Source organism: Schistocerca cancellata, chromosome 2, assembly GCF_023864275.1.
Source record: "Schistocerca cancellata isolate TAMUIC-IGC-003103 chromosome 2, iqSchCanc2.1, whole genome shotgun sequence".
NCBI lineage: Eukaryota > Metazoa > Arthropoda > Insecta > Orthoptera > Acrididae > Schistocerca > Schistocerca cancellata.
Window position 1 is genome coordinate 536,516,765 of NC_064627.1, and position 15,176 is coordinate 536,531,940.

At 47.5% G+C, this 15,176-nt stretch overlaps 1 protein-coding gene across 1 annotated transcript in view; it reads right to left on the bottom strand.

The window, feature by feature from the left end:
- Window positions 1-15,176, bottom strand: part of LOC126155993 (sialin-like) — a 194,055-nt gene that overhangs the window by 73,753 nt on the left and 105,126 nt on the right. The gene's annotated exons all lie outside the window — the stretch shown is intronic.

The window sequence follows — 15,176 nt, forward strand, 5'->3', positions numbered from 1 at the left end:
ACGTGTGTGGAGCGATATGGAAGCATCTACAACCCATTTATCTACCTGAGCCAACAACAGTTATGTGGGAAAATATTGCTTCTGACTTTGAGAGGAAATAGCAGTTTTACAATTGTCTTGGAGCTGTTGATGGGAAACATATCATTTTGCGAAAACCTCAGTTATCTGGTTCCTCATTTTTCAAGTACAAACAGCATTGCTCTGTAGTATTAATGGCTACTGTCGATGCTCATTACAGATTTACCTCTATAGACGTCGGTTCAATGGGCAGATTTAGTGATGGAAATATTTTTTCTAATTCAGTATTAGGAAGAAAACTGACTGACGGAACTTTAAAAATCCCAGGAGATAAATCGCTTCCTGGACAACAAAATAGAGCCCCTTACATTTTCGTATGTGATGAGGCATTTCCACTATTAAAAAACTTAATGCGCCCGTACCCTAAATGCAGAGTTACTGGCAATGACAAATATAAAGTTTATAATTACAGACTGTCGCGTGCTCGTCAAACTGTAGAGTGTGCATTTGGTATCTTGAGTTCCCGATTCCGTGTGTTTAAACGGCCTTTTGAGTGTAAACTAGAGACTGTAGATAGAATTGTGACAGCTACATGAGGACTGATAACATCACGTCAAATGATCTCGCCGAGGAGGACGACATGGGACCACTGAGTACCAACCAGCTTCTGTCGCCTGCTCCAAGTAGGTGCAGAAACACGAGTGAAGCGTTTCTTACGAGAGAAAAATTTAATGAGTGTTTTAATTCACCAGAAGGTTCTGTTCAATGGCAGTATGCAGCTATAAAAAGAGGCCAATACTAAAGAGAACGACTTATGTCATTAATATTACATGTATATTGTGAAAATGCATATAAAATAAATAAATCAATTAATAAATAATACTTACAATTGCTGTAATGTCATTCCTCTGCAACCTTCTTCCATATTTCGTCCTTCAATTTACTCCGCATGTAATCCGGATGACTGGTGTCGTACAGCACTGGGTTGTCCTGAACTATCTGAATGAGGTGTTCCATAACTAAAAAACTTCGTACAAGAACGAAAGTGAGGTACTGTCGCAGACGCACACACTGCTGCTGGAAAGTCACTACTGGCCGAGCGCAGCGCGGTGCCACAGACCACCTCTGTGGTGGTGCGAACCGCTGACAGAGATGGGATCGGAGATAACGGGCCCCTCGGGCCGCAGGCAGAGGAAAACTGTGCGGCTCGGACAGAGGGACAGAGGGCTGACCCAGCTAATCCTGCCCTGCACCTCGGCTGCGTGCAGTATGCGGTGCCCCATTGGAAAGCGTGCTCCACAAAAGCGGCTCTGCCTCTGCTCTGCCTCTGCTGCGTGCAGTGTGCGCTGGGCCTAACGATGGGCCTCCGCAGACGACGGCCCATGCATGTGCCAATGTTAACACCACATCGGCAACTACGACTGGAATGGACACGTGACAATCAGCACTGGACGTTGTCGCAGTGGCACAGATTGGCATGGTCTGCTGAATCCTGGCCGGCCTCGGTGGCCGTGCGGTTCTAGGCGCTGCTGTCCGGAACCGCGGGACTGCTACGGTCGCAGGTTCGAATCCTGCCTCGGGCATGGATGTGTGTGCTGTCCTTAGGTTAGTTAGGTTTACGTAGTTCTAAGTTCTAGGGGACTGATGACCTAAGATGTTAAGTCCCATAGTGCTCAGAGCCATTTGAACCTTTTTTTTTTTTTTTTTTTGCTGAATCCTGATACCTTCTTCATCCTGCCGACGGAAGGGTGCGAATCCGTCGTCTTACAAGAGAACAGCTCCTTGCACTTTTACTGAAGGACGGAGACAAGCTGGCGGTAGCTCCATTCACGTGGGCATCCATGGGTCCACTGGATCTAGTGCAAGGCACGACGACGGCCAAGGAGTGTCGTACGCTGGTTGCAGACCACCTCCACCTCTTCATGACGATCATGTTTTCCAACTGCAGTGGCATTTTTCACCAGGATAATGCGCCATGTCACAAGGCCACGAGTCTGATGGAATGGTTTGAAGAACACAGTGGCGAGTTCCAATTGATGTGGTGGCCCCCACACTCGCCAGATCTCAACCCGATCGAACACATCAGGGATGTGGTTGAACGTCACGTCAGAGCTCGTCGCCCTCCTCTCAGGAATTGACGGCAATTAGGTGACTTGCGTGAGTAGATGTGGTGCTAGCTCCCTCCAACGACCTACCAAGGTCTCACTGCTTCCATGCTACGACACGTCGTTGCTGTCATCCATGCTGGCTACTAGATAGATAGTCCCAATGTTCTGGCTCATCAGTGTAATTTCGGTATCTACAGGGTGTTACAAAAAGGTACGGCCAAACTTTCAGGAAACATTCCTCACACACAAAGAAAGAAAATATGTTATGCGGACATGTGTCCGGAAACGCTTACTTTCCATGTTAGAGCTCATTTTATTACTTCTCTTCAAATCACATGAATCATGGAATGGAAACACACAGCAACAGAACGTACCAGCGGGACTTCAAACACTTTGTTACAGGAAATGTTCAAAATATCCTCCGTTAGCGAGGATACGTGCATCCACCCTCCGTCGCGTGGAATCCCTGATGCGCTGATGCAGCCCTGGAGAATGGCGTATTGTATCACAGCCGTCCACAATACGAGCACCAAGAGTCTCTACATTTGGTACCGGGGTTGCGTAGACAAGAGCTTTCAAATGCCCCATAAATGAAAGTCAAGGGCGTTGAGGTCAGGAGAGCGTGGAGGCCATGGAATTGGTCCGCCTCTACCAATCCGTCGGTCACCGAATCTGTTCTTGAGAAGCGTACGAACACTTCGACTGAAATGTGCAGGAGCTCCATCGTGCATGAACCACATGTTGTGTCGCACTTGTAAAGGCACATGTTCTAGCAGCACAGGTAGAGTATCCCGTACGAAATCATGATAACGTGCTCCATTGAGCGTAGGTAGAAGAACATGGGGCCCAATCAAGACATCACCAACAATGCCTGCCCAAACGTTCATAGAAAATCTGTGTTGATGACGTGATTGCACAATTGCGTTCGGATTCACGTCAGCCCACATATGTTGATTGTGAAAATTTACAATTTGATCACGTTGGAATGAAGCCTCATCCGTAAAGAGAACATTTGCATTGAAATTGTCGGATGAACCATTCGCAGAAGTGTACCCGTGGAGGCCAATCAGCTGCTGATAGTGCCTGCACACGCTGTACACTGTACGGAAACAACTGGTTCTCCCGTAGCACTCTCCATACAGTGACGTGGTCAACGTTACCTTGTACAGCAGCAACTTCTCTGACGCTGACATTAGGGTTATCGTCAACTGCACGAAGAATTGCCTCGTCCGTTGCAGGTATCCTCGACGTTCTAGGTCTTCCCCAGTCGCGAGTCATAGGCTGGAATGTTCCCTGCTCCCTAAGACGCCGATCAATTGCTTCGAACGTCTTCCTGTCGGGACTCCATCGTTCTGGAAATGTGTCTCGATACAAACGTACCGTGCCACGGCTATTGCCCCGTGCGAATCCATACATCAAATGGGCATCTGCCAACTCCGCATTTGTAAACATTGCACTGACTGCAAAACCACGTTCGTGATGAACACTAACCTGTTTATGCTACGTACTGATGTGCTCGATGCTAGTACTGTAGAGCAATGAGTCGCATGTCAACACAAGCACCGAAGTCAACATTACCTTCCTTCAATTGGGCCAACTGGCGGTGAATCGAGGAAGTACAGTACATGCTGACGAAACTAAAATGAGCTCTAACATGGAAAGTAAACGTTTCCGGACTCATGTCCACATAACATCTTTTCTTTATTTGTGTGTGAGGAATGTTTCCTGAAAGTTTGGCAGTACCTTTTTGTAACACCTTGTATAAAACATACGAAAACTTACGAGGGCGTGCTGAAAAGTAACGCCTCCGAATTTTTTATGTGCAAACTCTTAAAAATTTTTAAATAAAACAAAATTATCAACATTCTGCATCTTTATTCTTCATGTCTATTTTTCAACATAGTCACTCTTGCAACAAACACAGTTCTCCCAACGAGGGACTAGTTAGTTGCTACCGTCACTGCAGAATGTTTGACTTTGTTGAAGGAGCAACAACCCCACTTCTACTTGCACCGTTTCACCACTATCAAAGGGAAGTCTCGAAGGTCCTCTTTAAGTTTTGGAAACAGATGAAAATGGGATGTGACGAATTCCAGACCTGTATTGAGGATGATCGATGACAACTGAGAACCCAAATGGTCGGATGTTGCAGACACCGCAACTCTCGTGTGTGGTTTGGCATTGTCATGCTAAAGGAGAGGGTACTGCCTGTATGGACGAACTCTTCGAATTCGAAACTCTATTACAGCACGCTGATTCTCGCGTACCTACTTAGTTACGTTACATATCGCCATGTTATTCGGAGCACTCTAGTGGCAGAGGGCTGTAAATATGTAGACATGGAGAATAAAGATGTAGAATGTTATAAGGTTTGTTTTATTTAAAAAGCTTTAAGATTTTTCACATAAAGATTTCCGAGGCATTTAATTTCAGCACGCCCTCGTATTTTAAACATTATAAACATACTAGTAATCGGTTTCACAACAACATAAATACACTCCTGGAAATGGAAAAAAGAACACATTGACACCGGTGTGTCAGACCCACCATACTTGTTCCGGACACTGCGAGAGGGCTGTACAAGCAATGATCACACGCACGGCGCAGCGGACACACCAGGAACCGCGGTGTTGGCCGTCGAATGGCGCTAGCTGCGCAGCATTTGTGCACCGCCGCCGTCAGTGTCAGCCAGTTTGCCGAGGCATACGGAGCTCCATCGCAGTCTTTAACACTGGTAGCATGCCGCGACAGCGTGGACGTGAACCGTATGTGCAGTTGACGGACTTTGAGCGAGGGCGTATAGTGGGCATGCGGGAGGCCGGGTGGACGTACCGCCGAATTGCTCAACACGTGGGGCGTGAGGTCTCCACAGTAGATCGATGTTGTCGCCAGTGGTCGGCGGAAGGTGCACGTGCCCGTCGACCTGGGACCGGACCGCAGCGACGCACGGATGCACGCTAAGACCGTAGGATCCTACGCAGTGCCGTAGGGGACCGCACCGCCACTTCCCAGCAAATTAGGGACACTGTTGCTCCTGGGGTATCGGCGAGGACCATTCGCAACCGTCTCCATGAAGCTGGGCTACGGTCCCGCACACCGTTAGGCCGTCTTCCGCTCACGCCCCAACATCGTGCAGCCCGCCTCCAGTGGTGTCGCGACAGGCGTGAATGGAGGGACGAATGGAGACGTGTCGTCTTCAGCGATGAGAGTCGCTTCTGCCTTGGTGCCAATGATGGTCGTATGCGTGTTTGGCGCCGTGCAGGTGAGCGCCACAATCAGGACTGCATACGACCGAGGCACACAGGGCCAACACCCGGCATCATGGTGTGGGGAGCGATCTCCTACACTGGCCGTACACCACTGGTGATCGTCGAGGGGACACTGAATAGTGCACGGTACATCCAAACCGTCATCGAACCCATCGTTCTACCATTCCTAGACCGGCAAGGGAACTTGCTGTTGCAACAGGACAATGCACGTCCGCATGTATTCCGTGCCACCCAACGTGCTGTAGAAGGTGTAAGTCAACTACCCTGGCCAGCAAGATCTCCGGATCTGTCCCCCATTGAGCATGTTTGGGACTGGATGAAGCGTCGTCTCACGCGGTCTGCACGTTCAGCACGAACGCTGGTCCAACTGAGGCGCCAGGTGGAAATGGCATGGCAAGCCGTTCCACAGGACTACATCCAGCATCTCTACGATCGTCTCCATGGGAGAATAGCAGCCTGCATTGCTGCGAAAGGTGGATATACACTGTACTAGTGCCGACATTGTGCATGCTCTGTTGCCTGTGTCTATGTGCCTGTGGTTCTGCCAGTGTGATCATGTGATATATCTGACCCCAGGAATGTGTCAATAAAGTTTCCCCTTCCTGGGACAATGAATTCACGGTGTTCTTATTTCAATTTCCAGGAGTGTATTTCATTTATAATTTTCATCACTGGGCTATGCAATAGCAAAAGTGTGTTGTAACTTCAGGAGCACGATTTCTTGCAAAGTGCTCTGGATACAACCCAATCGCGTGTGTGCGGTCTGTCGAGGCGCCTCTCTGGCTCCAGGTGTTGACTGATGACGATACAGGGGTACTGCTCGTAAGTGTATGCGAGCACTTATCTAATGTAGCACAGTACATTCCCTACACTGACACTCATTCGATTGCAGTGAGTCAGATGTTGGATCGGGGAGGCTCCTAACAAATAACAGTCATCTCTGAGCGGAACCGGATAATGATCGAATATGACTAAATGGAGCATTGTCTTCTTCAGCCATACTACGGTGCCTTTGAAGTAATCTGCATCGCATTCTGCGCTGTCTGCGTAAGAGAAACAGGCTGTAGAATCGTATGGTAGTCCAAACGAATAACCTATTCGATTTTAAAACAGTTTATTTTATGACTTTAGTTCGTGGTAGCCTCGTCATTTACCTAGTGAGTTGTTATCGGGGGTAAGATTCTGTTCCTATTTCATGCTTACGTTCCAAAAATCAAAGGCTGTATTTAGAATAATTAATGCTTGAATCAAGCATTTGTACTTGCACTTTTCATAAATTATGTAAAGTAACTTTAACTGCCTCCCTTGAACCATGGACCGTGCCAAGGTCGGGTCGGGTGTCGTGCACGCCTCAATAATACAGATAGCCGTACGGCAGACGCATCTGTGGAGAGTCCACAACAACCAGTGATTCCTGAAGTGCCGGCCTTTGGTGGCCGAGCGGTTCTAGGCGCTTCAGTCTGGAACCGCGCGACCGCTGTGGTCGCAGGTTCGAATCCTGCCTCGGGCATGGACGTGTGTGATGTCCTTAGGTTAGTTAGGTTTAAGTAGTTCAAGTTCTAGGGGACTGATGACCTGAGATGTTAAGTCCCATAGTGCTCAGAGCCATTTGAACCATTTTTTTGTTCCTGAAGAGGGGCAGCATCCTTTTCGGTAATTGCACGGGTAACAGTCTTGATGAGAGACTGATACGACGTTGTAAGATTAGCCAATATGGCCTTGGTGTGCTGATACAGCGAACGACTGAAAGCAAGGAGGCATTGAGCTCTGTTGTAAGGTAAAATAATGAGCCCTCTCGCTTAGGATATTCTGGATGAAAAATAGTCCTGCATTAGGATATCGGGGCGGACGCGACTCTGTAGGATGTCATCTTCGAGAAAAAGAAAAGTGGCATTCTGCGGATCAAAGCGTGGAATGTTAGATCCCTTAATGGGCTAGGTAGGTTACAGAATTAGCTGAAGTTAGATACAGAAAGCGGCATGCTGGAGGGAAGAACAGGACTTCTGGTCAGATAAGCACATGGTTTTAAATACAAAAACAAGTAGGGCTAATGACAAGTAGGGGTAATGATGAATAAGAAAATAGGAATACTGGTAAGCTAGTAAACATCGTCAACGCATTTTATCGTAGCCAAGAGAGACAAGAAGGCAACACCCATCATAGTACGAACTCGCATAAATTTATACACTGTCTAATTAGAAGTAACCGGACAAATCTATGTAAGGCACAATTGACCACTATGTGTCGCGAGAGGCGGTCCCTTCGGTACAAAAGGAGGTGAAGAGCATTGTATTGTCAGTAGACAGGCAGTAGCCGGCCGCTGTGGCCGAGCAGTTCTAGGCGCTTCAGTCCGGAACCGCGCTGCTGCTACGGCCGCAGGTTCGAATCCTGCCTCGGGCATGGATGTGTGTGATGTCCTTAGGTTAGTTAGGTTTAAGTAGTTCTAAGTCTAGGGGACTCATGACCTCAGATGTTAAGTCCCATAGTGCTTAGAGCCATTTGAACAGGCAGTAGCAGAAGACTGGGTCGCTCAGGAAAGTTCAATGATTCCGAAGGTGGACTAGTTGTTGGCTGTTACCTGACTAACAAATCAATCAAGGGCATTTTAACCCTTCTTCAGCTGCTCAGGCTGACTGTTGGTCGTGTGACTCAAGTAGAAAGAGCAACCACAGATGAACCAAGACCAGCCAGAACTCATGTACTGACGTGTAGTAGGGACCGTGGAGCTTTGCGGAGGGTGAACGTAAAAGTACACTATGTGATCAAAAGTATCCGGACGCCTGGCTGAAAATGACTCACAAGTTCGTGGCGCCTTCCATCGGTAACGCAGGAATTCTCTATGGTGTTGGCCCACCCTTAGCCTTGATGACAGCTTCGACTCTCGTAGACATACGTTCAGTCAGGTGCTGGAAGGTTTCTTAGGGAACAGCAGCCCACTCTTCATGGAGTGCTTCACGATGTAGGTCGGTGAGCCCTGACGAAGTCGGGGTTCCAAAACATCCCAAAGGTGTCCTATAGGATTCAGTTCAGGACTCTGTGCAGGCCAGTCCATTGCGGGGATGTTACTGTCGTGTAACCACTCCGCCACAGGCCGTGCATTATGAATAGGTGCTCGATCGTGTTGAAAGATGCAGTTTCCATCCCCGAATTTTTCTTCAACAGTGGGAAGCAAGAAGGTGCTTAAAAAGTCAATGTAGGCCTGTACTGTAATAGCATCACGCAAAACAAGGAGTGCAAGGCCCTTCCACGAAAAACAAGACCACACCATAACACCACCGCCTCCGAATTTTACTGTTGGCACTACATACGCTGGCAGATGACGGTCACTGGGTATTTGCCATATCCACACCCTGACATCGGATCGCCACATTGTGTACCGTGATTCGTCACTTTACATAACGTTTTTACACTGTTCAATCGTCCAATGTTTACGCTCCTTGCACCAAGCGAGGTGTCGTTTGGCATCTACCGGCGTCATGTCTGGCTTATAAGCAGCCGCTCAAGCATGAAATCCAAGTTTTCTCACTTCCCGCCTAATTGTCAAGTACTTGCAGTGGATCCTGATGCAGTTTGGAATCCCTGTGTGATGGTCTGGATAGATGTCTGCGTATTACACATTACAACCCTCTTCAACTGTCGGCGGGCTCAGTCAGTCAACAGACGAGATCAGCCTGTACGCTTTGGTGCTGTAAGTGTCCCTTCACGTTTCCACTTCACTATCACATCGGAAACAGTGGCTCGAGGGGTGTTTAGGAGTGTGGAAATCTCGCGTACAGACGTATGACTCAAGTGGTACCCAATCACCTGACCACGTTCGAAGTCCGTGAGTTCCGCAGAGTGCCCCATTCTGCTCTCTGGCGATGTCTAATGACTACTGCGGTCGCTCATATGGAGTACCTGGCAGTAGGTAGCAGCACAATGCACCTAAGATGAATAAGTATGTTTATGGGGGTATCCGGATACTTTCGATCACGTAGTATAGCATGAAATCAGAGCACTGAATCACTCATGAGTTTCTGAATGCTACCAGCAATCCAGACACAATTACCGTATGTGGGGAGTGAAACAGATTTGAGTACAATGGCGTAGCTGCTTCTCATAAGCCACACATTCCTGTGGTCTATAATAAGCGACACTTGGTGTAATGTAAAGAGCGACGCCACTGGGTAGAGGATGACTTGAGCGAGTCATTTGGAGTGATGAATCACCCTATACCATGTGGCAGTCCGATGGCAGGTTTTATGTTTCGCATACACGTGGAAAAATCCAGAATGAGATTTTCACTCTGCAGCCGAGTGTGCTCTGATATCAAACTTCCTGGCAGATTAAAACTGTGTGCCGGACCGAGACTCGAACTCGGGTCAGAAGTAAAGTTGTGAGGACAGGACGTGAGTCGTGCTTGGCTAGCTCAGTTGGTAGAGCACTTGCTGGCGAATAGGCAAAGGTCCCGAGTTCGATTCTCGGTCTGGTACACAGTTTTAATCTGCCAGGAAGCTTCACCTGGAAAAATGTTACCTGCCATCACCTGCAAACTCAACAGTGAAGTACGAAGGTGGTGCTACGGTACGGGGGTGTTTGTCGGTGTTACGGTCCGGTGCCATTATTGCGCCTAAGAAAACGCTAAATGCAGAAGAATGTGAACAGATTTTACAGCAGTATGTACTGCTTACAATAGAGCAACAGTTCGGAGACTATGACTGTTTCTGTCAGCATGACAATGTAATGTGTCATAAAGCAGCATGTGTGAGGCAATCACCCAAAACACATAAATACAAATCACCGTCAACATTACAGAGAAGCTACCAATGAGAAATTTCCTGGAGAAGACAAATGAATCTTCTGCCGGAGAATTATGTCGGTAATGAACCCATCCCGCCCCTAACACACTCAACGACGTTAGAGGATAGCTGCATTAATATGATAGAATATATAGATGATATGACAATCTGTGACTCCATCCACTACGAGGTGGCAAAGCAAATTAAAAGACAATTACACCACTGGATAAACTTCCAAATAACATTAAAGCAGAGGATAGATGCGTTGGAAGATGAGCTTACATATATTGTGCATAAGAAAGTGTACAAACAAAACCGTCATACACCTTCACAATTTCTCCCAGCTGAAGTACATCACACCACACATACACAGGATGAGCACAAACCAGAATCATCATCACATGGAAAATCCTATGACACGCGTAAATGTGAACAGTACATCAAACCAGTCAAATTTGTCTCGGGAGGCACTCTTCGCCCCGGGAAAAAGGAACAAGGAACAGACAGGCACGCAGTCCCTGGATCAAAACACATCGAAACACTCAGGCTACAGACCAATACAAACTCAAAACTACCGGACCCAGACTTATAAAAGTAGACCAATTAGATGAGGACAAATCTGAGGGAGAGACATGTGACATTTGCAACGATGTCAACGTGCGTCTAGCAACAACCTCCACTCCAAACATAAACAAAGGCAACACAACACATACAGTCAGTCCCATACAAATCATCACCATCGCCGACACCACGCCAGCAAGCACCACCAACATCAGTGAAAAACGTGTGAAGGCAAAAAGCATTGAAGAAGCGTGTGACAAAACGAAAAGTAACCGTGTTGCATCTCAAAGACGTCTTAAAATGTCTCCCAATCAGCGGCCAACACCAAGCCACAATCCGTGTAGTACCACCTCAGAGACCGCAACAGAAACTAGCACTAACAGCAAGCCAGCTACACCTAATTATGATAATTTAGAATTTAACTTACTTTTAAGTAGGCTAGAGGAAAAAGAGATACTGCAGACAGCGCAGCGGATGCTAGTTAGATTGTGCCATCCAAAGGGAAATTCTCTCTGTTTTCCAGTTACTGAGCAAACAGACAGAATCATCCTAAGGACAGAAAATATTCCTACATCAGCAGAGCCGCTGCTCGACCTCATGCCCCAGGTCTGTCTGCGCAGGTCAGAATCATTCGACTTGGACAAAATATACACTCCTGGAAATTGAAATAAGAACACCGTGAATTCATTGTCCCAGGAAGGGGAAACTTTATTGACACATTCCTGGGGTCAGATACATCACATGATCACACTGACAGAACCACAGGCACATAGACACAGGCAACAGAGCATGCACAATGTCGGCACTAGTACAGTGAATATCCACCTTTCGCAGCAATGCAGGCTGCTATTCTCCCATGGAGACGATCGTAGAGATGCTGGATGTAGTCCTGTGGAACGGCTTGCCATGCCATTTCCACCTGGCGCCTCAGTTGGACCAGCGTTCGTGCTGGACGTGCAGACCGCGTGAGACGACGCTTCATCCAGTCCCAAACATGCTCAATGGGGGACAGATCCGGAGATCTTGCTGGCCAGGGTAGTTGACTTACACCTTCTAGAGCACGTTGGGTGGCACGGGATACATGCGGACGTGCATTGTCCTGTTGGAACAGCAAGTTCCCTTGCCGGTCTAGGAATGGTAGAACGATGGGTTCGATGACGGTTTGGATGTACCGTGCACTATTCAGTGTCCCCTCGACGATCACCAGTGGTGTACGGCCAGTGTAGGAGATCGCTCCCCACACCATGATGCCGGGTGTTGGCCCTGTGTGCCTCGGTCGTATGCAGTCCTGATTGTGGCGCTCACCTGCACGGCGCCAAACACGCATACGACCATCATTGGCACCAAGGCAGAAGCGACTCTCATCGCTGAAGACGACACGTCTCCATTCGTCCCTCCATTCACGCCTGTCGCGACACCACTGGAGGCGGGCTGCACGATGTTGGGGCGTGAGCGGAAGACGGCCTAACGGTGTGCGGGACCGTAGCCCAGCTTCATGGAGACGGTTGCGAATGGTCCTCGCCGATACCCCAGGAGCAACAGTGTCCCTAATTTGCTGGGAAGTGGCGGTGCGGTCCCCTACGGCACTGCGTAGGATCCTACGGTCTTGGCGTGCATCCGTGCGTCGCTGCGGTCCGGTCCCAGGTCGACGGGCACGTGCACCTTCCGCCGACCACTGGCGACAACATCGATGTACTGTGGAGACCTCACGCCCCACGTGTTGAGCAATTCGGCGGTACGTCCACCCGGCCTCCCGCATGCCCACTATACGCCCTCGCTCAAAGTCCGTCAACTGCACATACGGTTCACGTCCACGCTGTCGCGGCATGCTACCAGTGTTAAAGACTGCGATGGAGCTCCGTATGCCACGGCAAACTGGCTGACACTGACGGCGGCGGTGCACAAATGCTGCGCAGCTAGCGCCATTCGACGGCCAACACCGCGGTTCCTGGTGTGTCCGCTGTGCCGTGCGTGTGATCATTGCTTGTACAGCCCTCTCGCAGTGTCCGGAGCAAGTATGGTGGGTCTGACACACCGGTGTCAATGTGTTCTTTTTTCCATTTCCAGGAGTGTATATAGATCATGTAAGAGCACACGGACGAACATATTTCGATTACTCACAGACTGGCAGTAAATGTTTTGTACACGTAAAACGTCCAGAACATATAGACAAAAAAATGAATATCTTGCAACATAAACAAAAAACAGTATGACAATCAGCGCGGAAATCCCTAAAATAGCACAAGACTTGCAGGCAGACATCATGTGCTTACAAGAACCTTATAATAGTAATCGGCAACTGGTATGTCTACCAAAACATGCTACCACAATAACAGGCAGCAATGACTGTAAGGCTGCAATAGTAATTCTAAATAGAAATTATAACAGAATTAAGGTAACAGTTATGCAGTCAACACTTGGTTACCGTAGAGATAACTAACGAAAACGTCACATGGGTTATTGCATACGCCCAATACAGCCATCAAATACAGCCGTACGCAGACTGCACCAGAGACATAGTAATGCATGCCAGACGCAAAGAAATTAGTCATAAGTGCTGACATTAATTCCAGACCGACCCTCTGGAACTCAGTCAGAACAGATGACAGAGGAAGCATAATCACCGATCTAATACAAGAAACACAATTACATGTAATGAATACGGAAGGACCTATACTAACATATGCAGGGTTCGAAGCTACGAGCAGTAATATTGACTTTACGGTAGAAAATAATGCAGCAATGGCATACGTAACAAAGTGGACTGTATACGACAACATAACCAGTAGCGATCATGTCATAACATACACACGAACTCACACTCAGAACACAATGACCAAATCACACACCAGACACTTGTTGTTGCACAAAGCAGACTGGAACAAATTAACGGAAATTATCTAACGACACGATCTAGAAAACATCAATGGAAATATCGATTATAGAGCACACAAGTTAACACAGGTAATACAACATGCACAAAACACTTCAATACCGACAGCAAAGAACACAAATTGCTCACCAGCACCATGGACCAACGAACTCACGAGACTCAAACAAGACGCAAGACGCAAACAAAAATTATATCAAAGGGTGATAGCAGATAGGGACAGACGAATAAGACTTGAAGCATATAGGTATGCACAAGACTTATGTAGACAGACCCTATACAACACCCGTAGACAACAATGGGAGCTATTTGTAACAACACAAACAGAGCAAAATATATGGGGCGAACCATACAAAATACTGACAGAGAAGATAAAAACCCCACTAGTTCTGGGAACGCTAAGTCAGGATGACGGCACGATGACGAGGGGATGGAGGAATACAGCGGAGTTTCTGCTGTATAAACTGCTCCCTGACGACGTTATCGACACAGACACACAGTAAAAAAAAAAAAAAAAAAAAAAAAACACCTGGACCGGATGGTATCCACTCGGAAACACTGAAAAAACTAGCATCGCAGATCACCCCGTTCCTAACACCGTTACTGAACGATGCCTTTACGGCTGGGAAGGGTACCTACAGTATGGAAAACCTCCAAAGCAGTCATTATTAAGAAATCAGCGGACAGGGATCCTTCAGATCCAAAGACTTACAGGCCAATATGCCTAATAAACACCCTAGCAAAGATTCAGGAAAAGCTACTGTGTAAGCGCCTGCAAAAACACAGAGCTCTCGGGGGTATGAGCCAACACCATTTCGCATTCAGAACTGGTAGATCAATAGATGATGCCATCAACCAGGCCCTGCACATAGTTAACACCACAAAACAGAAATACGCCATGGCAATAATGATTGACATTGCCGGAGCATTTGATAATCTCTGGTAACCCGCACTGTTTCAGAGGTTAAGACATCTGGAGGTACCTCAGTCACTGTGAAACAGTTTTCTAGACTACTGTAAAGACCGAGTAGTCGAATGGCAGATGGACAGCCGGAAAGTAATTAAAAGAATTACCAAAGGCTGTCCTCGAGGGTCGATCTGCAGCCCCATCTTCTGGGACATAACAATCGAACCCCTCCTACAACTTCTGGATGGGGATGACAGGTCAGACGGAATTTTCGCCGACGCAGATGGCCTATTAGTTGTAGTCACTGCAAACAACAGAGCCCAGTTAGAAAAGAAAGCCAGTGATATACTACAAACAATTACTCAGTGGTGTCACAACAACAAACTCAGGATAGCCGAAAACAAAACAACATACACTTTACTGAAAGGATCACTCCAAAGGAATCCTTCGGTTAAAATTGGGGACACAAACATCAAACGAGCACACGTTACGCGCTATCTTGGGGTACACATAGATGAAAAATGGAATTTCCACGAACACTTAAGGCTAACAACAGACAAAGCAGAAAAAATGCTACACAAACTGGTGAGGCTAAATTCAAAACAGTACAGACTACCTCTACCAGTCATACGTACATACCACTGT